Here is a 27275-nt window from a genome sequence, read left to right on the forward strand (position 1 = left end):
TCTTGAATATCTTCAACTTATGTGTACTCTACACCACTCTTAGAAATACAGTATTACAATTATACCAGCGGTCTTCATATATAACTCAACTAAAGTGGTATTGGTACATAAGTAGATAATACCGTGCAGTAATAATAGCTCGGTATTAAAGTTTTAATATATTAGTATCAATTTTTTACAGACGGGGATAATTCTTAATACCAAGAGGTAGTAATTTTATTTTAATACTGAGAAATCAATATCTGTGACTTATACCAGATTTCTCAAACTGTACACTCACATCCCAAATTTTATCTGAGGTTGAAAATTTTTGAAAATTTACGTCAATTTCGGTTCTCCGAGGTCTCAGGTCATACCATATTTTAGCTGCGTACAACATATTTCTGTTCGTAGGTTACCCTATCGAGTCCCTAAGATTTTAAATATTAAATTTCCAACTTATGTGCTAAACACAAGGACTAAACGTAGTCCAACCCTCGGTTTATTAATAAAGATGAAGATGTTAAGAGTAGCTTTTTCTAAAAGTGGCTTATTTCCTACGGTGGCTTATGGAAGGTGGCTTTTGGTGAGTGGCTTTTTCCTGGGGTGGCTTATTTCCTAGTGTGGCTTATGGGGAGTGGTTTTTGTTGAGTGGCTTTTGGTGGGTGGCTTATGGTGGGTGGCTTACGTCCGCAAATCCTCTGGAAATAAGGGCACAATTATTTATGAACCCGTACCCTTTTACTACCAGGCGGACGATTTACCTATAGTACTCGTCCTTAAAACTCGGTCACTTGATATTTTATTGGTAGAGGGGTCGATAAATAAATTTAAAAATCTGAAATTTGTGTAGAATATGCTAAGTATATCTAGTCACATAAATTCGCGAACAAATAAGACTTGAGTCCATTCACCATCTTGTATTTAAATTTTTTTATCACGCCCACCATTTGTGCTTCTCCGGAAGACTTTGCAACTTCAATGTCAATTTTCACAGACCGGAACTTAAATTTTCTTAAAGTATCGACTGTTTCACAAAGCTTTGAGTACTTCTTCCTGGATAAAGTCCAAATTCTGATTTTGGGGTGAAGATGTTGGGTGTTTGAGAGACATTCATCTTCCAACCCCAAACTGACATTTTTGTTAATTTTTTCCTCCCAGTTATTGAATGGTGGACGATCGCAAGGTCCGGCCAAAAAAATACATTTTACATTTTTTGATACTCCTTGATGAAGGGAATCAGACGGTCTGTCTCACATTTCTGAAAATAAACCTGTGCGACCACACAGCCCTTGTGAACTTAAGGGTCCCAAAATGCACAAATTCGCCCGACCACGGCCAAATCTGGCATTGCTTGAGAAATTTCGAAAAACATTTTAATTTCTCTTCGGTGTTAACTTGAGGGATATATTTCCTATGAAAAAATTTCCTTCCCGGAATTTCTGACACGTTTTCAAGGACGTGGGACTCGTAGTCAATAGACATCGTTTTTGGTGAAATTTTGTTTTAAAGCTAGGGAGGTCTTGCGTTTACCATTTTTTCTTGACCTTCCGTATGTTTTGGTGCGGATTTTTTTGCATACGCTTTGACCTACAATTTATGGGCTTTAATATGATACAAGTAGTTTTTATTAATCTATTACTTCTTGGCCGCATCAGCCACTGACGTGGAGTGGCACTTTCCAAAAATAAATTCACTCGTTTTTCACTGTTGAGGGGTCGATATGATGGTTTTTTCTCATAGTACGTATTTAAGGTTGACATTTTCGGATTCTCCATACTTTTTTATGTAGGTCTTACTTTTTGCACACTCACCCCATTCTCCGTTGAAATGTAGTGAGGCCCTCTCCGAGTCTTTCTCCAACAAATTCTGGTACTTACAAAAAACTAGTTTCACGAGTTCGTCGCTTTGAAATGGTGTACGAAACTTATTTTTCATTGAAAACGTTTGAAATTTTGAGCGTACGTTGTTAGATACTTTTAGCACATTCTATAAAAATTTCAGATTTCAGAATTAAGTTTTTGACCCCTCCCCCACTAAAATACCTAGTGACCGAGTTTCTAGGACGAGCACCTTATGTTAACATACTTCAAATACTTTGAACAAAGTCCACATTTTATAAATGGCTTACAAATAATGCATTCTTTACAAATGAAATTAATGCCACGTTTAAAGCATGCCATAAATTCTGTAAGTATTTATTACAACGTTACGGCGGTGTGGCAAATTTTTTAAATACTGGATAAACAGGGCGTGCCATAAATTCGAAAATTACACCCCAAAGTGAATTACCTTGCACAAATCTTAAAACACTTTAAATCGTTTAATAGAAGCTACATTTTGTAAATGGATTTCAAATCTTACAGTTTAGTTTTTATCCCGCATCAAAATATGAAAATGTTTCACTTTGAGACAAGAATTACATAAATTCAGTGAGTATCTACGATAAAATTGTCCTTATCGTGGCGTGGCATATTTTTACTCAAAATTGAGTAAATGTTAATCAAATTTATTTAGAGTGTGTAAATGAGTCACAAATGAGCTGTAAATGAGCTGTAACCAAGTTGGCTCAAAATTATCAATTTGCAATTTTGCTATTTCGCTGGAACTTATGCATATCATGGCATCCAGAATTTGTCCGGGAGTCCAAAAATGCTTAAAATTTCAATTTTGCACAATCTGGTGGCTAATTATAGTGAATTTTTAGAACTCGTATAGGCAACAGTATGAGTAAATCCCTCATTTTGAATATGGCAGAAATTGTGACTATTAATTACAAAATTGGCCTTGGGATTGAATATTTTTTGATATTAGAAAAAATGGCACGCCGTAAATGCGAAAATCGCACACTTTGACACTGTAAAGTATTCCATACGATTGATACAACGGATTAATCTTAAATTAGTTTAATTCCTCTTTTAAACATGGACAACATTTTGCAAATGGCTTTTTAATCATACATTTTTCACCGCGATGAAATATTCCCCTTTATTATCGTGGCGTAGACTATTGTGAAATACAAAACGAGAAACAGTGCACGTCATAAATGTCTAAATTCCCTGGAAATTCGAGCAATTATGCAACCGTACCGTTCTAATTGCGATGCGAAGAGTAGTGCCTAGCCCCCTCGTTATCTTGAAATACTTACGTTAAATAAGCAAAAGCCCACATTTTGTAAATGGTTTACAAATTTGACATTTTTTGCCGGCATGAAAATATGTAAATGCTTCGTTTCGATGATGGCATAAAGTCTATGACTTTCACTATTACGAAATTTGCCTTATCGTGGTGTAGCATATTTTCAAATACTTGATAAACAGGGCCTGTCAAAAGATCGAAAATTGCACCTTAAAGTTGACTGGATACACGTGTTATCTCCAACCACTTTATGTAATTTAATCAAATGGAACATTTTGTAAATGGCTTCCAAACCTTACATTTTTATTTTTTTTAGGAAATTGAACTTCTTGCGCATTTATTATATATTATATATTGAGGCATAAATTAGCATACAAAGGTCAATTGGTGCAAAGGTCAAGTCATAAATGTCTAAATTCCCAAAAAATAAGGGAACAATTACCTATGATCCAGTACCGTTGTCATTACAATGCGGGCGAATTTGGCTTAAACCGATGTTAAAATAATTGAGATACTTTAAGGAAAGCCCACATTTCGTAAATGGGAAGTGTAATAGCGCAGTTTGACGTCGGAATAGAATAATTTGGAAATTTTTGAGTAACTGCATATCATTAGATTTAGATGATGATTGGTGTTGACCTTTTTACCTACTGTTCATCCAGTATTATTAGTAGCAAAAAATTCTGAAAGGTTACCTGGCAGATTATTTATTTTTCAATTAGCAACCAAATAACCTCTCAGAAAATTTTCCAAGAAATTGCGACTATTAATATTGGATGAACAGTAGCAATTTTGTAAATTTCACGAAAGTTAAAAAATTTTAGTTGGTAACAAAGTTCTAAAATTTGGATTTATCACTCCAAATTAATCGTACTTGAAAGTTAATAATTTGTAAAACAAAAAAACACAAAGGATCAGATTAGTTCATAACAAATAATTTACACTTTCCGTGAACAAAAACTTGTTTTGAAAATTCACAAAATTATAATTTCCGAAAATTTCTGCTGCATGCATAGTCCTTACGGTCAAATCCTCAAATCTAACCATAACTAGTAACCCCAAATCTGCAAAATCTTCCGTTCCAGCGTCAAACTCGGTCCACTTCAAAAATTTTAGGTGGCCATAAAATCGCAACTTTGTGTGAATATTGTGTTTCATAATTTGTAAAACATAATACAAAAATTCATAAGATTTTTGTCATCAAAATTTTTGATTCTGAACTTTTAGATGCCACCCAAATTGCTCACTGCAAGTAAACTTTAGGTAATAATTGATTTTCATAATTTTTAAACATAATACTAAGATTTGAATAAAATTATAATACTTTATCGCATATGTAAACATTATTTTGTTACACAAAATTAAATAAAATTAAATACCGTGTCGGCAGATGCATTTACGTACTCGGGTCAGTAATTATTTAATACCACACTGTTAATAATCTGGTGATCACATATTCAATCGATACCAATATTGACATTTTGAGTATGGCATAAATTTCGTATTAAGGATTACCATTGGGCTTATCGTGGCATAGCATATTTTTAAATACTGGACAAAAAAGGCATGCCATAAATGCAAAAATCCTACACTTTGACACTGTAACGTATTACATATGAATTGACCATAACTCGAGAATTAATCTTAAATTGTGTTAAGTACTCTAAACAAGGATCACATTTTGCAAATGGCTTACAAATCATACATTTTTCACCGTGATGAATTGTTACCATTTATTATCGTGGCGTGGCGTGGCACATTTTTTAAATACGGGGCGACAAAAACGGCATGCCATAAATGTCTAAATTGCCTGGAAATTCGAGCAGTTATGCAACCGTACCGTTTTAGTTACCATGAGAAGGAAAGTGGATGCAATCTTTTGCTTTAAAAACATCGTTTTTTACCTGTATGAAATATGTAAATTTTGACTATGCCATAAATTGTTGAGATGTTTATTATAACATTGGCCATTTATTTGTTGTGGGGGCGTGGCATACTTTTAAATACCGGACAAAAACGGCATGCCATAAATGTGAAAATCCCATTATCGTAGAATATTTTAAACACTTTTAGAAACCCCAAATTGTGTAAATGGCTTAAAAATCATGCATTTTTTACCGGCATGAAAATCAATTTTTCGTTTTAAGTATGCCATAAATTCTGTGAGTATTTACTACAACATTGGACTTATCGTGGTGTGGCATATTTTTAAATACTGACAAGGGACACTCACGACCTGTCGTTTGAGTCCGGGGTACCCACTATGTTTTTTAGAATCTACTAGGGCCCCAGATCAAGGATTCATTCTTATTTCCGTGTAAAACTCATAATTGGCCCAATGGCGTGGCGCCAAACTTAAAAATTTGCATTTTCGACCAATTTCAAACCCCCATAACTTTTGCAGTTTATATCGGATTTTCAAAATTTTATGCTTAAAATGATCACAAAAGTCAAAAATTTTGAGAAAAAAATAAAAATATTTTAATTTTTGAAATATTTTTAGCATTTTTTCGACGAACCCCCATTTTTAAGAAAATTACGAAATTTTGCGAAAAGTTTAAAGCAATAATTTTGGAAAAAATTTCATGGGATATCAAAGTTGAACTCCTTGTCATGATTTTTGCCAAATATTTTGAAAATCGGTCCAAGATTTCAAAAGTTGTGGCGGTTTCAAAAATAAAAACATTCAAATTTGGCGGATTTGGCGCCACGGCACGACGCCAAATTTGAGTTTTACACGGAAATATGAATGAATCCTTCATCAGGGGTCCTAGTAGATTCTAAAAAACATAGTGGGTACCCTGGACTCAAACGACAGGTCGTGAGTGTCCCTTGTGAGTCTCAAGTCATTTTAGATGAGTGGCTTTGAATGAAAGGATTTCTCACTCCTTCCATTTTTCACCCTAAGCTTAATACATGGGGCGAAGTAAGAAATGAAGGCAGATGAAGTGAAGTGAAATGAAATGAATTTGAAAGAAAATGACTGAATATCTTCACTCAGAAATCGGCATGACTGAATTTTGAATGAAAATTAAATTTTTGAACAGGTATGCAATGCAATAAATTCCCAAGGCAAGATTTAATTCAAACGTACCAATACGATTATAAATTTCTGATCTGGGACTACTTAAAATGTATTAAACACAAATCCCACATTTTCGAAATGGCGTACAAATCTTACATTATTTACCGGCATGGAAATAAATTCGCTATTTTGAATTTGTCGTAAATTCTGTGACCATTTGTTACAAGATTGACAACATGTTTTTAAAAGCGGACGAAAGGGGAACGTCGTAAATCGATCCACAAAATCAAACATTGGTAAGGACATGAAAACAAATTCGTTATTTCGAGCATGACATATAATCTGATTATGTAACCGGGTCATTTTACTTTTGAATTTCCTGTCAACGGCCTAAAGTTTCCAAAACGTTTTTAATTTTTAAAATAGGTGAAGAATTGCAGGAACGGCTCAAACTCAATAGTTCATAAGAATGACAATTTGTGCACCAAACAACTTTGTAGAAAAAAATGACGCATTTTTAATGGAAGCACAACATACACCTTGAAGCTCTTAAATGAATTAAGTGCAAAGTCCAAATTTTATAAATGGCTTGCAAATCATACATTTTTAGCGGGATGGAAATGAGTGTGTCATATATATTGATAGCAATGGACCATGGACCACAAAAAATTGATCAATCGATGGACCATGGACCATTTCTTAGACGGTCAATCGATGGACCATGAACCATGGACGAATTTCTTGTGAGCTATGGTCGTATTGAATATGGCATAAATTCTTTGGCTATTTAGCATAACATTGGCCATTTATTATGGTGGTGTGGCATATTTTGAAATACCGGGCAGAAAGGTCACGCCATAAATTAATAAATTTCCTGCGAACAAGTAAATGTAACCGTACCGTTTTCATTACCATGCAGAGAAGGGTCGAGCATAGATCTTGAAATATGTTAATTACTTTAAAAAAGATCACATTTTATAAATGGGTTACAACTCATGCATTTTTTCCGTGAATTCGTACATATAATTGTAGACGATTACGTGTTATCAGTTTGCGAAATATTTGTACGTTCGTCGAATTTTTTTACGAATAAAAACGAAAAATTAGGCTTATGCATTATTCAAAATAAAATCCGTAGGATAATCATTATTCAAATATAAAGATTAATTCTACAGTAGGTTGTTTACTTTCAAAATTGGAATTTGTCAGATTTTAACCTTAGATAACCTTCGAAATGTGCATAAATGCCTCATTTTTAGAATGGCAGGCATAAATTGATTTGATACATTGCATGTGTCTCAAAAGGTTTCGTCCTTAATACCTTAAGACAATTCAAATAATTTGATCAAATCTCACATTTTGTAACTGGCTTTCAAATTTTACATTTTTCTTCGGCATGAAAATATGTAAATGCTTCATTTTGAGACGAGTATGGCATAAATTATGTGAGTATTTATGATAAAATTAGCCTTATCGTGGCATGGCATATTTTTAAAAATACTGGACAAATGTGGGCATGCAAAAAAACATGTCATGAATGGCACTTGGCAAATGCAATAATCTTATTACATTTTTAATATGTTAAACAAAGACCACGTTTTATAAGTGGCTTTTACAAATCAAGGATTTTTTACCGGCATGAAAATATGTAAATGCCTCGCCATTGATTATCGCACAATTTCTGGAACTATCGAATAATTTCTATCATAAAATTGGCCTCTTATAAGAACGTATTATGAGATAAGATTGAAATTAGTTTAAGATACTGCATATATTAAAATTTTGGGATTTTATGGTAATGGGAATTTTTAATTTGATCGTTTTAAAAAAATTGGTGTTGTTGATAGTGTTATCATAAATACTCATAATGTTATCATGGCTTCTTTTAGTATCACTAATTTTTCATCTTAAAATACAATGAATTAAATAAAAATCACACATTGTGTAAAAGGCTTACAACTCGTGCACTTGAAAATATATAAATGCCTCGTCCATTTTGACTATGATCTAAATTATGTGAGTATTTATCCATGATAACATTGGGCTTATCGTGGTGTGGCATATTTTTAAATACTGGACAAAAAGGGAATGTCATAAATGCCTAAATTCCCTGATCAATTACAGAAATCCGATGGGGACTGATCTTCAAATATTTTAAATGCTTTCAATAAAGATTCACATTTTGTAAATGGTTTGCAAATCATGCATTTTTTACCGGCATGAAAATATGTACTCATTTTCCATATTGCATAAATTCTGTTCGTGACTATTTATTACAAAATTGGCATATTTTTTAAAAAAAACAAGGCATGTCATAAATTTCAAATAAATTTCCTGCGAAAAAGTTAATGTAACCGTACCGTTTTCAAAGTAATTTGGATCTTTAAATATTATATTTACTCTTAAAAAAATGATCATATATTGTAAATGGGTTACAAATCATACATTTTTTTTACCTGCATGAAAAGATGTACATACATACATGCTTCATTTTTAACATCCGATAGTATTCTGATGTACATGACGGAGCCATCTGAATTATTAAATATAAATTTCAAATTTTAAGAATTTTAACTTTTGGCGTTACTTCTTCTCATTTTGTGAGTAAATAAATTTAATGGAAAATCCTGTTTCTTTAGATATTGGTATTTGCTAATCTTAAATGGTTTCTAAAATTATAAAATTCAGTGTTATACACAAATACAAATTCAAATTTTTGGGAACAAGTGTTAAAGATTTTTAACAGTTTCAGAAATAATGAGCAATATTAAATATAAAAATAAATGCGAGTTGAAGTCAAAGCATGACATGAAGTAGATAGTTAAAAATTAATGTAATCGAAAAAACTTAATAGTAAATTTTGCAGCTAATTTTTAGATGTTTATACGCATAATATGCTAATTTTAATCTACATTTTTACGAATCACACCCTTTTTAAGGTCCAACCGGGTCCTGGTGGAAATGCGAAACTGGTCGTGAAGGACAAACAGGACATTTTTTAGTCGAAATAGTGGGAAGGATAAGAACTCTAAAATTACGAGTTGTTCTTTCGTTATTAGAAGTAAATTTAAATCATTTTAGAATACTATTTTAAGATTTTAGGATTTTTTTTTGCGACGAGAATTTACTTAAAATGCGATCGTGTGAAGTGTAACTTTCCGATTTGGTTGAAATTTTGAAATTATGTGGTCCAGGTCCATACAAACAACGTTTCTTCAGGCAGTTTGTGCGATGGTCAGAATTTGTCAAAATATTTGAGGTCAAAGTTGAAAAACGGGCGATTTTTAGCACAGGAAGGGAACGGGAGTGGGGTTTGCTTCCTCCGCCTGGTAAAAATCGCCTTAAAATATTTTGGCAAATTCTGACCATTGCACAAACTGCCTGAAGAAACGTTGTTTGTATTGACATGGACCACATAATTTTAGAAATTTCAGGTAGGAGGGTTACACTTCACACCATCGCATTGTTAGTTATTTTAAAAAACTTGCTGTTTGTTGTTTAAATTCAAAATAATTAAAAACGCATTGTTCCCAATGAGTTTGTCGATGATCTTGAATTATCTTTATTGTAAGGAACATATTCTGCATTTTATGATTGGCTTTCAAGATCAGTGAAACCCTACCGTATTTATTACCAGTAGAAAACAACTTTCACCTAAAAATTCACAACATCCATTACCCACGCATCCCACATTTTGTAAATGGCTTACGAATCATGCATTTTTTTACCGGTACGAAAATAAACGCGTTGTTTTGGTAATAACAGTCATTTTGTGACTATTTATAACAAAATTTGTATTAATGGCATAATGTTAAGTAGGAAATGTCATAAATAATTGTTAAAATTTCCTGAGCACGAAATAAATGCAAATTTCCATCTTAAAATACTTACAATGAAATAAATACAAATCCCACATTTTATAAAAGGCTTAGAAATCGTGGACTTGAAAATGTGTAAATGCCTCATTCATTTTGAATATGTCGTAAATTCTGTGAGTATTTATCCATGATAACATTGGGCTTATCGTGGCGTAGCATATTTTTAAATACTGGACAAAAAGGGCATGTCATAAATGCCTAAATTCCCTGATCAATAACAGAAATCCGGTGGGGACTGATCTTCAAATATTTTAAATGCTTTCAGTAAAGATTCACATTTTGTAAATGGTTTACAAATCATGCATTTTTTACCGGCATGAAAATATGTGCTCATTTTCAATATTGGATAAATTCTGTGACTATTTAGTACAAAATTGGCATATTTTTTTTAAAAAAAAACAAGGCATGTCATAAATTTCAAATAAATTTCCTGCGAAAAAGTTAATGTAACCGTACCGTTTTCAAAGTAATTTGGATCTTTAGATATTATATTTACTCTTTAAGAAATGATCATATATTGTAAATGGGTTACAAATCATACATTTTTTACCTCCAGGAAAAGATGTACGTACACAAATGCTTCATTTTTAACATGGCGTACATAAATTATGTGAATATTCATTATATTATAACATTGGCCAATTATTGGGGCATTTTTTTTAATCCTGGGCAATTACAGGTTTAATTTTTGAAGCAGTCAAAAAATTGGCCAAATTTGGTTTTTGTTTGGGTTTTGTTATGCAATTTTATTATCGACTGTAATTTCCAACTTGATTATAACATTTGGTTGACAAAAATTTGTAAGAAAATGACGAAGAAACTGCCTTTCTGAGTAAATGAAATGATCGAGAAACAAAAATCACCGTTTTTGAATTTATACATTTTTTACCTGCATGAAAATATGTAAATAAATGCCTCATTTTGAGTAAATGGTACATGTAAATCTCAAATTTCATTTATTACAATGTGGTCCTTATCTCAGATTTTTAAACACTTGACAAACAGGGTATGTCATAAATGCGCCGTTTTCATTAATTGCCGCATGCATCCTCGTTGCATCTTAAAATAATTTAAATGCTGCAAACGAAGCCCACATTTTCTAAATTGGTTACAAATGATGCATTTTTTACCAGGATGAAAATATGTACATAAAAATGCATCATTTTGAGAATGGCATAAATTTCGTGACGATTTTTTTTATAAAATATAATGCATATTTCTATAAATATCAAACAAAAAAGACTAAGTTTATAAATGTAATCTTAAAATATGTTAATTACTTTAAGAAAGATTACATTTTGTCAATGGGTTACAAATCATACATTTTTTACTCTGCATGAAAAGATGTACATACATAAATGCCTCATTTTTAACATGGCGTACATAAATTATGTGAGTATTCATTATAACATTTGCCATTTATTGTGGCATATTTTAGAATCCTGGGATGCCATAAATGCGAGCAGAGTTAATTAATTTGACGCTGTATCGCCTAAACGTGTGACGCTTGATGCCAAATTATTAATTGGATAATACATATAATCATTTTGTGATAACCACAATTTGAGGTCATTGAGAGGTCACAGAAAGAGATTATTATTCAACCCTTGTTGTACCAAAACTCAACTGTAAATGTACATAATTATTGATAAAATTAATAACGAGTACAACAAATCTCAAACAATTTAATTCAATTTATGGCCATAAATTAGAAACAAATAAAAAAGGGCATGCTATAAATTCCCTGGACACAATTAAATGCAACGGTTTCGATTTCATTCCATTACTTGAGGATATCTTAAATTGCTTAAAATCTATTAACACAAAGCCCATATTTTGTAAATGGCTTGTAAATCTTACATTCTTTACCAGCATGAAAAATGAATTCGTTACTTTGAGTGTTATACATATAAATTCTGTGACACTTTATCATAATAATATTAGCGTTAAGGTGGCGTGTCATCTACATATTTTAAAACTTGGACAAACATGGCACTCCAAATTCAACAGTACCGTTTTCGTTACCATTGCAAAATGCGTCGTGCGTGTGCTGCCACTGCTTAAAAAAATTTTAAATTTTAAATTAAAATTTTAAAAAATTAATTAAAAAATAAGTGAAAATTGCTGCTTAAAATATTTGAATACAAAATTGGCCACCACATGACATATTTTTGAATGTCAGGCAAACCGGGTATGCAAAAATCGTTGACTTTGACACTGGAACGTATTACTAAATACATTCCAGTTCATATTTTTAGTACATAAAAAGCATAAATAAACATCAGATCCATTGATTAACCTGAAAATATATTAGGCACCTTAAATGAATATCACATTTTGTAAATGACTTACAGATCATGCATTTTTTACCGGCATGAAAATATGTACATAAATAAGTACCTCATTGCATTTTAAGTTTGGCATAAATTCTTGGACTATTTATTATAAAATTAGCCTTATCGTAGGGTGGCATATTTTTAAGTACTGGACAAAATGGGAATGCGGTAAATGCAAAAATCCATTCACCATCTGCAGTGGCCACAGGACAATGTCCCCACGGTTTTTCGATATCCGCATCATCTCCCCATATTATGTAAACTCCGGATTTATGTATTTTTCCTTGCTGATAATGGTGAATAAGCTTGCGAAATAAGAACATGCCCAATTGCTGGTTAAATTTGCGAAAACAAATCATGGTTATCCAGCAAATTTTTTGCGAAATCGCACAAATTTCGCAAAACAAGTTTATATGAGATACATATGCGAAGGTTGACGTGAGTATCAGCTCAGAGAGTTAATTAATTTGATGTACGCATATTCATGTCATGTTTTATTTTGATTTTCAGGAATGGAATGAGTGAAAATATGACAACATATACATACGTAAAAAAGAAAGTTTCTTTTTCAATTGCGTGTAGACTAACCTGCATTTGCATATGTAGATTAAAGGTGCGTTATTTTATTGAATATGTATGTAACTTACTGACGTCGTCCCATGTCGTCGTGTGGCGAGGCGAGATCCTGTAAAATGTGGCGTTTTGGAATTTGTATTACATGTCGCATTCATGTTATATTACGAGTGACAATATGTGCAAATTCTGCATGTTCATTACCATGAAATATTGATCTGAAAATATTTTAAGCACTTTAACAAACCCCACATTCTGTAAATTGGTTACAAATCATGCATTTTTTACCGACATGAAAATTAATGCCTCATTTTAAGTATGTCATAAATTATGCAAGTATTTATCATAACATTGGATTTATCGTGGTGTGGCATATTTCTAAAATACTGGACAAACAGGGCATGTCATAAATTCGGAAATTGGACCCCAAAGTTAATTAAATTGATACATTTCACGTAGATCCATCTGTTCCACCCACCTTAAGCCACTTAAAACAACTAAATCAACTTTTTGAGATTTTGTAAATGGCTTTCAAATCTTACATTTTTCACCGACATGAAAATATGTAATTGTCTCCTTTGGAGTAAATGGTATAAGTTCTGTGAGTATTTATGATAAAATTGGCCTTATCGTGGCGTGGCATATTTTTAAATTCTGGACAAAAAGGGCGTCATAAATGTCTACAAGCCCCGTACCGATTTCATTGAAATACATGACTGGGCGTATAATCTTAAAGTGTTTTGTGCACTTTAAACAAAGACCACGTTTTGTAAATGGCTTACAAATCATGCATTTTTTCACCTGCATGAAAACATACCTGTTCACTTTCATTCATTTGACTGATTGTGATGGTGAGTGATTGTGAATAAAAATGAATTTCCTGTGATTTAAATGAAAGTGAGTGAAAGATTCAGTCATTTCAGATGATTTACTGTGAATTAAAGGTTTTCTCACTAATTTCATTTTTCACCATATGCTTAATACATGGGTGAAGTAAGAAATGAAGTCAGATAAAGTGAATTGAAATGAAATGAAATTAAGCGAAAATGACTGAATATGAATGAAAATCGGGATGACTGAACTTTGAATGAAAAAAGGATTTTTTGAACAGGTATGGTTGTGGTATAAGGAAAATTGCAGAATTTTAGAAGAAAAATATAAACCTTTTACCAGAGAGTTTTCGATAAAATACCAAAAGACACAATCGTATTTTTAGAAATTTTGCGAAATTTGCATGTTAAAAAATACGTGATATGACGTATTTATTTAGTCTCTTAGGTAGTGGACTCAGCGGTCCGGTTCTTGGACCGAATTCTTGCTGAATAGTGTCTATCTTATGTACAAGTTTACACTCTAAATAAAATCATTACCAAATCATTACCAAAATGCACACTTATATGACTCTGCAGAAACGGTAATAATAACCACCGGCTGGTAAAGAAATTGATTGAACCCGAAGTGGTAATAAAGAACACTTTTCGGGATAAAATGAATATCATGATGTTTGACAGATGTACTACAATATGTAGTAAAATGTCTACCGCCCGGTAATAAACCGTACCACTTTGTACACGGTGTGCTATTCATACCGGTATTAATGCTTTGTTTTAGTATACCCCATTGTTACCAAATGTTGTGCAGATTTCCACCGAAAAGAATAATTTTTTTGCTTTTCTTTACAATAATCTTTCAATCAATTATATTTATTTGAAAATAATTTTGAAACATACTTACATAGTTATAAAATTTAAGTATAATGCAAACTATCTAGTTACCACATACATACACATATATACATATTTACCTGAAACTTAAATCGAACTAAATATTTCAGAGTTTTTGCCGTACACTTATATAATTACCGACTGTTTTACAATTTTGCATTATCTCAAAGCAATCGAATGCATATGTATATCAATCTTACACGTTAGCAATACTAAACATTGGATCCGAGTATTTAACTTTAAATAAACATTAATGTCGATCTCATCCCCCTGGTCACTGGTCGTCTTGCAGAAAAATCTCTGCTCCGATTTCCAACTCAAATTATTGTTTCACTGAAAAAATGGAAAAAATTTAGTTAACCGTCGGTCTCCGATAGGGTTAAGTGATACGTCATTTTGTTCAGTTCGACGAGCTGAACAAGAATATCGAAACCCGAATGCGCGGAAACGCTCCGTTCAAAAGTTATGGCGGGTCAAAGTTTGAAATTTTTATTGCATTTTTGGACGTTTCAGAGAATTCTACGACTTTGTCTCACTTTGCCCCAAAGCGGGAAATTTTTTGGGGTATATTGAGATTTTGGGGTAAGGTGAGATTTTTAGTTTTTATTCCAGAATATTGAATTACAATCATTTTACGGCACGGCGGGAGGGGTTTCGGGGTACTTTGAGACTTTTGGGGTTATTTCCTATCCAATTCCCCAATTCTAGGCAGCACGTCTAGGTAGCACTTCTAGATAGCTATCCCAGGTAGCACTTCTAGGTAGCTCTTCTAGGTAGCACTTCTAGGTAGCTCTTCTAGGTAGCTCTTCTACGTAGCACTTCTAGGTAGCTCTTCTAGGTAGCTCTTTTAGGTAGCACTTTTATGTAGCTCTTCTAGGTAGCACTTCTAGGTAGCACTTCTAGGTAGCTCTTCTAGGTAGCACTTCTAGGTAGCTCTTCTAGGTAGCTCTTCTAGGTAGCTCTTCTAGGTAGCACTTCTAGGTAGCACTGCTAGGTAGCACTTTTATGTAGCTCTTCTAGGTAGCACTTCTAGGTAGCACTTCTAGGTAGCTCTTCTAGGTAGCACTTCTAGGTAGCTTTTCTTAATTAGCTCTTCTAGGTAGCACTTTCATGTAGCTCTTCTAGGTAGCACTTCTAGGTAGCACTTCTAGGTAGCTCTTCTAGGTAGCACTTTTATGTAGCTCTTCTAGGTAGCACTTCTAGGTAGCTCTTCTAGGTAGCACTTCTAGGTAGCTCTTCTAGGTAGCTCTTCTAGGTAGCACTTTTATGTAGCTCTTCTAGGTAGCACTTCTAGGTAGCACTTCTAGGTAGCTCTTCTAGGTAGCACTGCTAGGTAGCTCTTCTAGGTAGCACTTTTATGTAGCTCTTCTAGGTAGCACTTCTAGGTAGCTCTTCTAGGTAGCACTGCTAGGTAGCACTTCTAGGTAGCTCTTCTAGGTAGCTCTTCTAGGTAACACTTTTAGGTAGCTCTCCTAGGTAGCACTTTCCGCGTATTCAATCTAACCTAACCTGCTCGCTTCGCTCGCTAAAATACGAACAATACCCCAATATTCGACATAATTACTACCAGTGCGGGGCTCCCGCTTTCGCATTTTCCAGGTTCGCTTCGCTCGCGGTCGCCATGTGAGGGCCCCCGTGTTGCCACGTTTTGCCACAATCTCACGTTACCCCGAAAATCTCATCTTACCCCAAAAATGTCCTGCCATGTCGGAAATTGATTGAAATTCAATATTCTGCAATAAAAACGAAAAATCTCACGTTACCCCTAAAATCTCAATATACCCCAAAAAATTTCCCGCTTTGGGCCAAAGTGAGACAAAGTCGTAGAATTCTCTGAAACGTCCAAAAATGCAATAAAAATTTCAAACTTTGTCCCGCCATAACTTTTGAACGGGACATTTCCGCGACTTCTGGCTTCGATATTCTTGTTCAGCTCGCCGAGACGAACAAAATGACGTATCACTTAACCCTATCGGAGACCGACGGTTAACTAAAGTCTAGCCGAAAAAATAAACGCATAAAATTGTTATAGTCTGTCTCAAAATGAAGAGATAGTTTTGGAAAATTCTACTATTTCTTAATAGCTTGCTCCTGGGGCCCAAAGTTTTTTCATATTATAGCTCAGGTATTGCTACAAGTTCATGCCAAGTTTCATTGAGATTTGACTTAAATCAAGAAATTTATATTCAATCTTACAAAATTAGTCAAAATTGACTGTCTCAAAAGTAAAAGATAGGGCATTTTTATGAAATTTAAACATTAAGCAAATTTGAGGGGAGTAAGTACCCTTCAAACTTATTCTAGTATTTGGAAAAACCTTTCTTAGCTAGAATTAACTCGAATATTCGTCGCTTCATTGAGTCATTGAAGTGCTGAAGGGTGTCCAGCGGGATATTTGCCCATCCGCCATGCATCATTTGCTCCAATTCCTTTTTGGTTCGAAATTGACGTCAACCCGACGCGAGAAGTTGGCCCAAATATTCCTCATGGGATTTAGGTCAGGACTGCTAGCCGGCCAAGCCAAGTTCCCGGCATTTTTCCTGGCAAAGAAGTCCATGATAAAACCGGAAGCATGAATTTGGGCGTTGTGATTCTGAATATCCCACCTTATCAGCAAAATTCTGGGTCCCTAGCTGACCAGATTTGACTGGCGTACTCTCTGATAACCTCGTGAACCTGTTCTGTGTGTAATCGGTGCTATTTCGGTCTTTCCAGTATATCCAAATCCTCCCATAATATTTCAAAATTACCCCTTAAAAATTACAAATTTAATTTAAATATGGTTAACATTTATTAACACATATTTTGGTATGGGGTATTTTTTAGACAAGAATGTAGGTTATGCATGGGACTAAAAAAATATTCTGCATAAAAATATTCATCCAAAAATATGAACCACAAATTTAAATTGAATTTGTAATTTTTAAGGGAAAATTTGGTAATATTGTGGGAGGTTTTGGATATCGTGGAAAGACCGAAATAGCACGAGTACACCCAGAACAGATTCACAAGGTTATCAGGGAGTACGCCAGTCAAATCTGGTCAGCTAGGGACCCAGAATTTTGCTGATAAGGTGGGATATTCAGAATCACAACGCCCAAATTCATGCTTCCGGTTTTATCATGGACTTCTTTGCCAGGAAAAATGCCGGGAACTTGGCTTGGCCGGCTAGCAGTCCTGACCTAAATCCCATGAAGAATTTTTGGGTCAACTTCTCGCGTCGGGTTGACGTCAATTTCGAACCAAAAAGGAATTGGAGCAAATGATGCATGGCGGATGGGCAAATATCCCGCTGGAGACCCTTCAGCACTTCAATGACTCCATGAAGCGATGAATATTCGCGTTAATTCTAGCTAGGAAATGTTATACCGAATACTAGAATAAGTTTTAAAGGTAGTTAGCCCCTTCAAATTAACTTATAAAATAATTAAATTCCAAAAAATGCCCTATCTCTTACTTTTGAGACAGTCGAATTTGACTAATTTTATAAGATTGCAGATAAATTTCTTGATTTAAGTCAAATGTTAATGAAACTTGGCGTGAACTTGTAGCAATACCTGAGCTATAATATAATAAAACTTTAGGCTCCAGGACTAAGCTATTAGGAAATAGTAGAATTTTATAAAACTATCTCTTCATTTTGAGACAGAGCGTATTAACTCTTTCCTATTATGATGGTTTTCGATCATCATCTTAATAAGGCGCCTACATATGATAATTTGATACTTACCTATTTCCAAAAATGTAATTTCCAGAAGTTTTTATCAGTTTTTTCCCACGGGCAACACTGGACACTGGATAATTTCGCCATGTTGACTTGATTTGAGCTCAGCGGAAACTAAAACTGACAAATGCGCCACTGTTTAGCGTCTCGCAATTAACACCAAATGTATTAAAATTCTTACCTCCATGGTAATAAACTACACCGAAATGTAGATCTCATTAGCACCACAACGGAAACAATTTGTTCTGCACTTTACTAAAATTATGGTAAAGAGTGTTATCTAAATTTGTAGGATATAATTACCGGCTCGTAGGAGTTTATTACCAAAATTATAAAGATAACTTAGAACATTGCGGTGGAGGGCCAGTTACCCGTTTGGTATTGATACGGTAATAACCCCGTATAATTTTTGTAGAACGCGTAATTACCAAGAGCTCGGTAAAGACGCTTATTAAGAATTCTTTACCAAGTTGCTAAGAGTGTATAAACAAATCCGCAAACTGAGTTAAAACGTTTGGTCCGCCTGGTTCAGTCCGGTTCTGGACCCGGAAACGAACCGAACAGGTAATAAAAGTAAGGTTCGGTTCGGTTCGATTCTCCGTAGAGAAAAAACCGGCTGGTTCCGGTTCGGGTCGGGCAGAACCGAAAACCGGTGAGACCAATACTCTTCTCTTGGGACAAGTTTTAAAATAATCAATATCATGTATTTAAAGAAACGTAATGAAAGAAATGATCTTAAGACATCTTAAATATGTTAAACAAATCCCACATTTTGTAAATGACGGACAAATCATACATTTTTTACCAGAATGAAAATAAAAGCCTCATTTTTATTTCGAGTATGGCATAAATTCCGTATTACAGCATTTGGACAAATGGACAAATAAGACATCTCAGAACTGGCTTTTTGGTGCCTGCATTTTTACCTGCATGAAAACATGTGCATAGATGTCTAACTTTTACTATGGTATAACTTATGCAACTACTTATTACAACGTTGGCTTTAAGATGGAGTTCATGGCATATTTTTAAATAGGCAAAAAGAGCATGCCATAAATTCTAGGGCATACTGTTGCATCTTTCATTTATCCAGTCCGTCTCTCATCTTAATTTACTTAAAATGCATTAAAGTACACAACCCGCATTTTGCAAATGGCTTATAAATCTAGCATTTTATGCAAATAGATAAATGTCTTATTTCGAAAATTGCGTAAATTCTGTAGCTATTTAGTACAACATTACCTTTATATTTTGTAATACCGTAGAAAAAGGGGATGCCATAAATTCAAAAATCTTTACTAAATTCCTGGGCAAGAGTTAATTATGATGTCATTCCAATTACCACTTTGCATCGTAAAATACTTCAAATGACTTAAGTACAAAGCCCACATTTTGCAAATTGGTTGCAAATCTTACATTTTTGCCGGCAGGAAAATAATAAATGCGTTATTTTGAGTATGGCGAACTGAGATCACGATTGTCATTAGACGCGCAATACAGGATACGCCAATATTATTTGACACTTTATAATTCTATACATGTTGCGACAAATGAATTGTTTCCAACACAAATTTTCATTTTTTTAAGAAATTAGATTTTAATTATTATATACTGAAAAAATTGTGAGTGGACCGTTGCTTAGTTGGAAGATTTAGATCACCCCCTAGGTCAAATCCGGGTCAAGTGATCTCACACACTCCAGTTGGGTGTCAATCGATTGGTCTAGATCGTACGATCATTTTGGTATATTACGTATAGAATTTTGTGAGATAAGAATTGGCAGTGAAATTCCTGAGGCACAAGTAAGTGCAACCGTTCCGATTTTACTTCATCTTCCTCTACCGTCGATATCACATGAATAGTTGTAGTATTGAGTCAGGTATCGGGGAAACGCAATACTTTTTGCCTTACTCGAGGTCCTCGAGTCGAGGATATGTATTTCATCTTAAAGTGCTTAAATTATATTAACTCAAAGCCCATATTTTGTAAATGGCGTGCAAATCTTCCATTTTTTACCTGCATGAAAATATTCGTTATATACTTTGAGTATTAAATAAATTCTATAACACTTTATTAAGTAGCTTCAGCTACTTTATGTGAAGACTTTGTCTGTCTGTCTGTCTGTCTGTCTGTCTGTCTGTCCGTCTGTCTGTCAGCAGGATATCAGGAGAACGGATCGAGATAATCGAAATCGGTTTTCGCCATCATACATAGGACCCCAGGGGGAGGATCCTATCAACTTTTGGGGGCAACCGGACCACACCCCCTTTGGCGACAGGGGGTGTGGTCGGGGCAAAATGAGATTTTTAGTGCAATTTAATCTATAGGTGAAATAGAGTAAAATTATGTGTTCCGGAGTTGTGCCACACCCCCTCGGCGCCAGGGGGTGTGGTTGGGGCAAAATGAGATTTTTAGTGCAATTTAATCTATGGGTAAAATTAGGTGAAATTGAGTGAAATTAAATGAAATTAAGTGAAATTAAGTGAAATTGAGTGTTTCCCCGATTTTGCCGCACCCCTTCGGCGCCAGCGGGTGTGGTTGGGGCAAAATGAGATTTTTAGTGCAATTTATTCTATGGGTAAAATTAAGTGAAATTGAGTGAAATTAAATGAAATTAAGTGAAATTAAGTGAAATTGAGTGTTTCCCCGATTTTGCCGCACCCCTTCGGCGCCAGCGGGTGTGGTTGGGGCAAAATGAGATTTTTAGTGCAATTTAATCTATAGGTGAAATAGAGTAAAATTATGTGTTCCGGAGTTGTGCCACACCCCCTAGGCGCCAGGGGTGTGGTTGGGGCAAAATGAGATTTTTATAAAAAATTAATCTATAGATGAAATAGAGTGAAATTAAGTGTTCCCGAGTTGTTCCACACCCCCTCGTCGCCAGGGGGTGTGGTCGGGGCAAAATGAGATTTTTACAAAAAATTAATCTATAGGTGAAATAGAGTGAAATTAAGTGTTCCCGAGTTGTGGTGGGACCGTTTGGGGTGAAGTACGTCTGAAGCTACTTCCGTATGCGCGTTTGCGACGGTTTATTACAACATTGGCTTTAAGGTGGCGTGGCACATATGCATATTTTAAATCTTGGGGAAACATGGCACCCCAAATGCCTAAATTCCCTGGGCTCAACCGTACCGTTTTTGTTACGATGCAAAATGCGTCGTGCGTGTGCTGCTTAAATAAGTGTAAGAAACTTTCTTACACTTTTTGAAGTGTAAGAAATGTAGCAAAAGTGCAGTTTGCACTACAGAAATTGCAAAAGAAATGCACAAATTTCTGTAGCACAACAGAAATGTTTCTACAGAAATGTGCACATTTCAAATTACAAATTGCTTTTTGCAAAGCTGCTTAAAAAAAATTTTTTTTTATTAAAAATTAAACATTAAACATTAAAAAATGAATTAAAAAATAAGTTAAAATTGCTGCTTAAAATATTTTAAAACAAAATTGGCCACAGGATGGCATATTTGACTTCCACACTGGCACGTACAACGTACTACTAAATACATACGTTCCAGTTCATATTTTTAGTACATAAACTAAAGATCTATTGATTAATCTTAAAATATTTTAGACACCTTAAATAAATATCAAATTTATTAAATGGCTTGCAAATCATGAATTTTTTACCGGCATGAAAATATTTACATAAATAAGTCCAGGGATTCATGGATCAATCTAAAATGTTTTAGATACCTTAAATGACACCTTAGACACCTTAAATGAACATCACATTTTGTAAATGGCTTACAAATCATGCACTTTTTGAAAATCTGAAAATCTGAATATAAGAAAATCTGAAAATCATGAAAATAAGTATGTACATAAATAAGTGCATCGTGGCATTTTAAGTTTGGCACAAATTCTTGGACTATTTATTATGAAATTGGACTTATCGTGGCGTGGCATATTTTTAAGTACTGGATAAATAGGCAATGCCGTAAATGCAAAAATCTCTGCAGTGGCCGTATGACCATGCCCCTACAGTTTTACGATGTCCGCATCATCTGCCCACGTTTTGTAAACTCCTCCCTTCTCTATCCTTCAATGGCAATGTCCCCAGATGTCCCCACGGTTTCCGCGGCCACTGAATCTTCAAGCTTCGTAGTGATAATAATGCCAAAAGAACAGTTGCAGCGGAAGGGTATAGACAGAGGGGCAATGTCCCCACAGTTTTTCGATGTTCGCATCATCTCCCTATGATATATGAACCCCTTCCTGGCCCATTTTACAATGTTAACGTCCCCACGTGTGGCCCCGGCTTCCGCGGCCACTGTAAACTACAGAGTTAATTAATTTGACATTACATGTCGTGTTCATGTCATGTTTTATTTTCATTTTCAGGAATGGAATGAGTGAAAATATGACAACATACGTACCTAAAAAAGAAAGTTTTTATTTTTCAATTGCGTGCATATTAACCTGCATTTATGTAAATTAAAGGTGCGTCACTTTATTGAATATGTATGTAACTGGCTGACGTCGTCCCATGTCGTCGTGTGGCGAGGCGAGATCCTGTAAAATGTTGCATTTTGGAATTTACGTCGTCTTCTTTTCTTCTTCTGAATCATATTAAACAATTAAATCGTCTCATTCATTCATTCACTCATTCGACCCTTAAGTCTTAATCTTATAAGTAATTCTTCCCACATGGGTTACATACCTTGCTGGTGGGTCGTGCGTAAAGTGTGGCAAAGGTTTTCGCCACGTGTTTATTTGCACACTTATTTCTTCCCTCGTTAAAATATTTATCACTATTTAACCACGTTTTCATTCCTCACTTTCCTCATTCACGTGGATTGGATTCGTACAATCATATAGATAAGCGTTTAACATGTGTTATCCGCTTGTAAAAGATGTTCGTCGCATTTTTTTTTGCTATAAAAAGTAATCCAAAATTTTGCATTATTTCGAATTTATAGGTCTCCCGGTTATTTCCGGGACTAACTTATTCAAGGTCAAAGGTTAATTGGTAGGTTAACTGGAAGTAAAACTGGAATTTGAGACATTATTACCTACAATAACTTTCGAACGGACAGGCGTACCGATGTCAATTTAATTTTTGAAGTACTGCAAATTTTTGGGGATGATTTACAAGCAGAAAATCTCGACGGGCATACAAATTTCCCAAACTCAAAAGCACGTTTATACGAATCAACAGCAACGTCTTATTAAAAAAACGACGAATTTTTAGCACTTCTTCAAAAATTCTCACCAAAATGGGTCACATTCTTTCCGTAGCGTCCCCTTCATCTTCTCGTATTCTGCATCATCCATCAAATCAACACGATAGGATTTTCTTCTTGGTCGGAAATACGGAAATGGCAGCAACATGAACATTGTTGTGTTCCTTGCCAAAAACTTGGGTGTGTTCACATGAATTTATTATTCATTCTCTGTTTTGTACATACGTATTTAGAGATCTACATAATAATAATTCATAATGAGATGAACCCGAGGCAATAAGTGGAACAATTATGTAACGTGATGATTTTGATACGTGTGCAATATAATGAACCGTGTTTAGACTGGTATGTTCTCCTAATGACAACAATAACATTTTGGTTTTCATCCCAAGCAAAATTCAAGTCGTCACCCATTGTTTAACGGAAAAATGTTGGAGTCATCGTCATCACGGGATTATTCAGAACAATGATAAAATGTGACAATAATTGGCCTACTTTACTTGTTGGCAAAGCAAATGGGATGTCATCTCGGGGTTAATTTTGTGTGATTTTAAAATCGAGAGCAGAAATCAAAAGCAAAAAATGTGGTTGTACATATTCCAATTTTGTTTCAGGTTGAACTTTAAGTTAAAAAAATTGCGAGAGATTCATACTTTCGGTGACAGATAGCGAAAAACAGTGCAAATATTTTTTGCGGTTTTGTATCTGCTGATCTGAACAATAATGCAGTGCAGTTAAATCTTTAATGCAATTTTTCCAGAAATTTCACTCAAATTTGACTTACTTTAAAATTATGAAAAATTAATAATTAGTCCATCTCTTAATTGGTTAAGATTGGAAATCAAAAGTTAAAAATGCATTTTAATTTTTCTACACTGAATATACTACATGGACCATAGGATACACAGAGGAACGGCATGAATGTCACGACGAATCTTTAAAAATTTTAGACAATTTAAATGAATGTCACATTTTGTAAATGGCTTACAAACCCTACATTTTTTACCGGCATGCTCATTGCATTTTAAGCTTGGTGCAAATTGGACTGTTTAGTACAAAAATTGGCTTTATCGTTATTTTAAAATACTGGACAAAAAGGGCATGCCATAAATGCAAAATTCATTTAAGCCAGAAAAAATTGTGAGATGCATATTTTCTGTGACAGATTAGTGAAAAACAGTGCAAAAATGTATTGCTGTTCTGCATATTATCTCAAAAAATGCATTGAAACTTGTAATTTTTCCAGTAATATCGTCCTGAAATTTCCTGGCTAAAATTTGGCTCACTTACTTTAAACTTCTGAAAATTAATAATTAGTACATCTCTTCATTGGCCAAGATTTGAAATCAAAAGTTAATAATGCATTTTAGTTTTGTTGCAGGTTACATTTTAAGCTATAAAAAATTGCGAGATACATAATTTCATTTGCAGATTAGTGGAACACACTTCAAATATTTTTATTTTTGCGGTTCGTATCTTCTTTGAAAAGAATTCAGTAAAAATTGCAATTTTACAGCTAATTCAGTCCCTGAAAATATGCATACCTTCCTAAACATTTAGCTTATAATTTGACCCAAATACTTCCAAATTATGAAACCTAATAAACAGCCCATCTCTTAATTTCGAGAGTGCACATCCGCCAAGTCCAATTTTTTATTGTCCCTTTGAACTTGCGAAATCTTGTATAATCGTGATTCGCACAAAACAATTAAATTTCATAAAAGTTCCACGATGACAGACAGCAACGTATTTGCATCTCTTTACCTCCTACACACCTCCTTACTTTGTATTTGTACATCATTTATTGAGATGTGATCTCCTGACAGGTGACTCCGCTTAAATGTTGCATGCAATATTTTATTTATTTATTATCGAATTTCTAAATGATTTATTGCTGCCAAAAAATGTTACAATTTTTGCCATATTTTTTTACGTCATTTGGGTCAATCCCTATTTACGTAGGTATTTTTGAAATAGAAAATCCAATAATTCTACTTCCTATTCAAGAATGCACGGATGATTATTCTCTCTGTTTTTCAAAACCAAGGAAAATAGGACATGTTTCAAGCCAAGCAGTGGCCGCGGAAGCTGTGGGGACATCGGGGGACATTAACATTGTAGGATGGGGGAGGGATGGGGTTGATATAAGATGAGGAGATGATGCGGACATTGAATAATCGTGGGGACATTTCCCTACCCACGCTTCCGCGGCCACTGTTTTTTCGGCATTATTATCACTATGAAACATGTACACACAGTGGCCGCGGAAGCTGTGGGGACATCGGGGGACATTAATATTGTAGGATGAGGGTAGGGTTTATATAACATGGGGAGGTAATGGGGACATCAAACAACGGTGGGGACATTGTCCCTCTGTTCCCGCCTACGCTTCCGCGGCAACTGTTTTTTCGGCATTATTATCACTACGGTGCATGTACATACAGTGGCCGCGGATGCTATGGACATGTGGGGACATTAACAGGGGAGGGCGGGGTTTATATAAGATGGGGAGATGATGCGGACATCGAATAACCGTGGGGACATTTTCCCTCCGTCCCCACCCACCCTTCCGCGGCCACTGGTTTCAGCTTAACCGCAGCTACATACACACTGTCAAATAAATTTTTATGTAATGTAATGACGACACGCACTTTTCTACAAAAACAAAGATTTTGTGTGTAGCGATACTCACGTGGGAATAGATTTTGACACGTTTTTTGTACTCTGTAAATTGCACACTTTATACATTATTATGTCTTCCGTCATTAATAATACCACCGTTTAAAACCACGTCCGCATTTATGTATCAATGTCTTTTTGAAGAATTACCCATTTTGCTTTATGATCTCGTTTTCAAATTTAGGTTTTTACAAAAAATGTACGTTATTAAACAAGTTAATAATGATCGTATATTTAGTTATTTGCGAATTTTTCATTTATTATTTTCGAAATTTCGAGATACTCATCTTGAATTAGTTCAACTATCTACGGATTTATAACATCTACGGATTCTCCAATTGAACATCTATTTAATTATTTAAATTATTCTAAATTTAAAACAAAATTCGAAATGGCGTTTAAACTTACAAAAAATTTAAAACATTTTTCAAATCGTGATAAAAGAAATATTGTCTAAAATTCAATAAATATTACGGCACAGAATCCTACCAATCAGCAGGATTATTTACAGAAAATCCAGCCTAGTTATGCAATAAAATAGGTGAGAAATTTGCTAATTCTACTAATTTTTGGATAAAATAAGATGTATGATCAAAATCTGACCTTATTAAACAATGAATAAATTTGGATAAATTTTTAAATTTCAATCAATCAATAAAATAAATAAAATTTTAGTAAGTTTAATCAAGTAAATTTAAACTTTAAAATTTAAAATTTAAATTTAACAAGTTAAAAAAATCAACTTTTGTATCACTTAATCGTCGTTTAGAATTTTGCCATAAATTTGCACGTATGCTCTGCATGATGAAATAGATATTGGGGAACTGAATTTAAGTTTCAATTTGTGGATTTAACAAGTAAAATTTTTAATTTTTTGAGATTTTTTTGCTGTTAACCACATGCACACTGAGATTTAAACATATCAAAAACACCTTCATTAACAAGAGTGTAAGTTATTTATGTTGGTAGTTAAATACTTTGCATGATCTACAAAGTCATATTTTATGATACAGTGATTAAGTATTTGTTTAGATAA

This window comes from Folsomia candida, unplaced genomic scaffold, assembly GCF_002217175.1.
Source record: "Folsomia candida strain VU population unplaced genomic scaffold, ASM221717v1 Fcan01_Sc004, whole genome shotgun sequence".
Classification (NCBI taxonomy): Eukaryota; Metazoa; Arthropoda; class Collembola; order Entomobryomorpha; family Isotomidae; genus Folsomia; species Folsomia candida.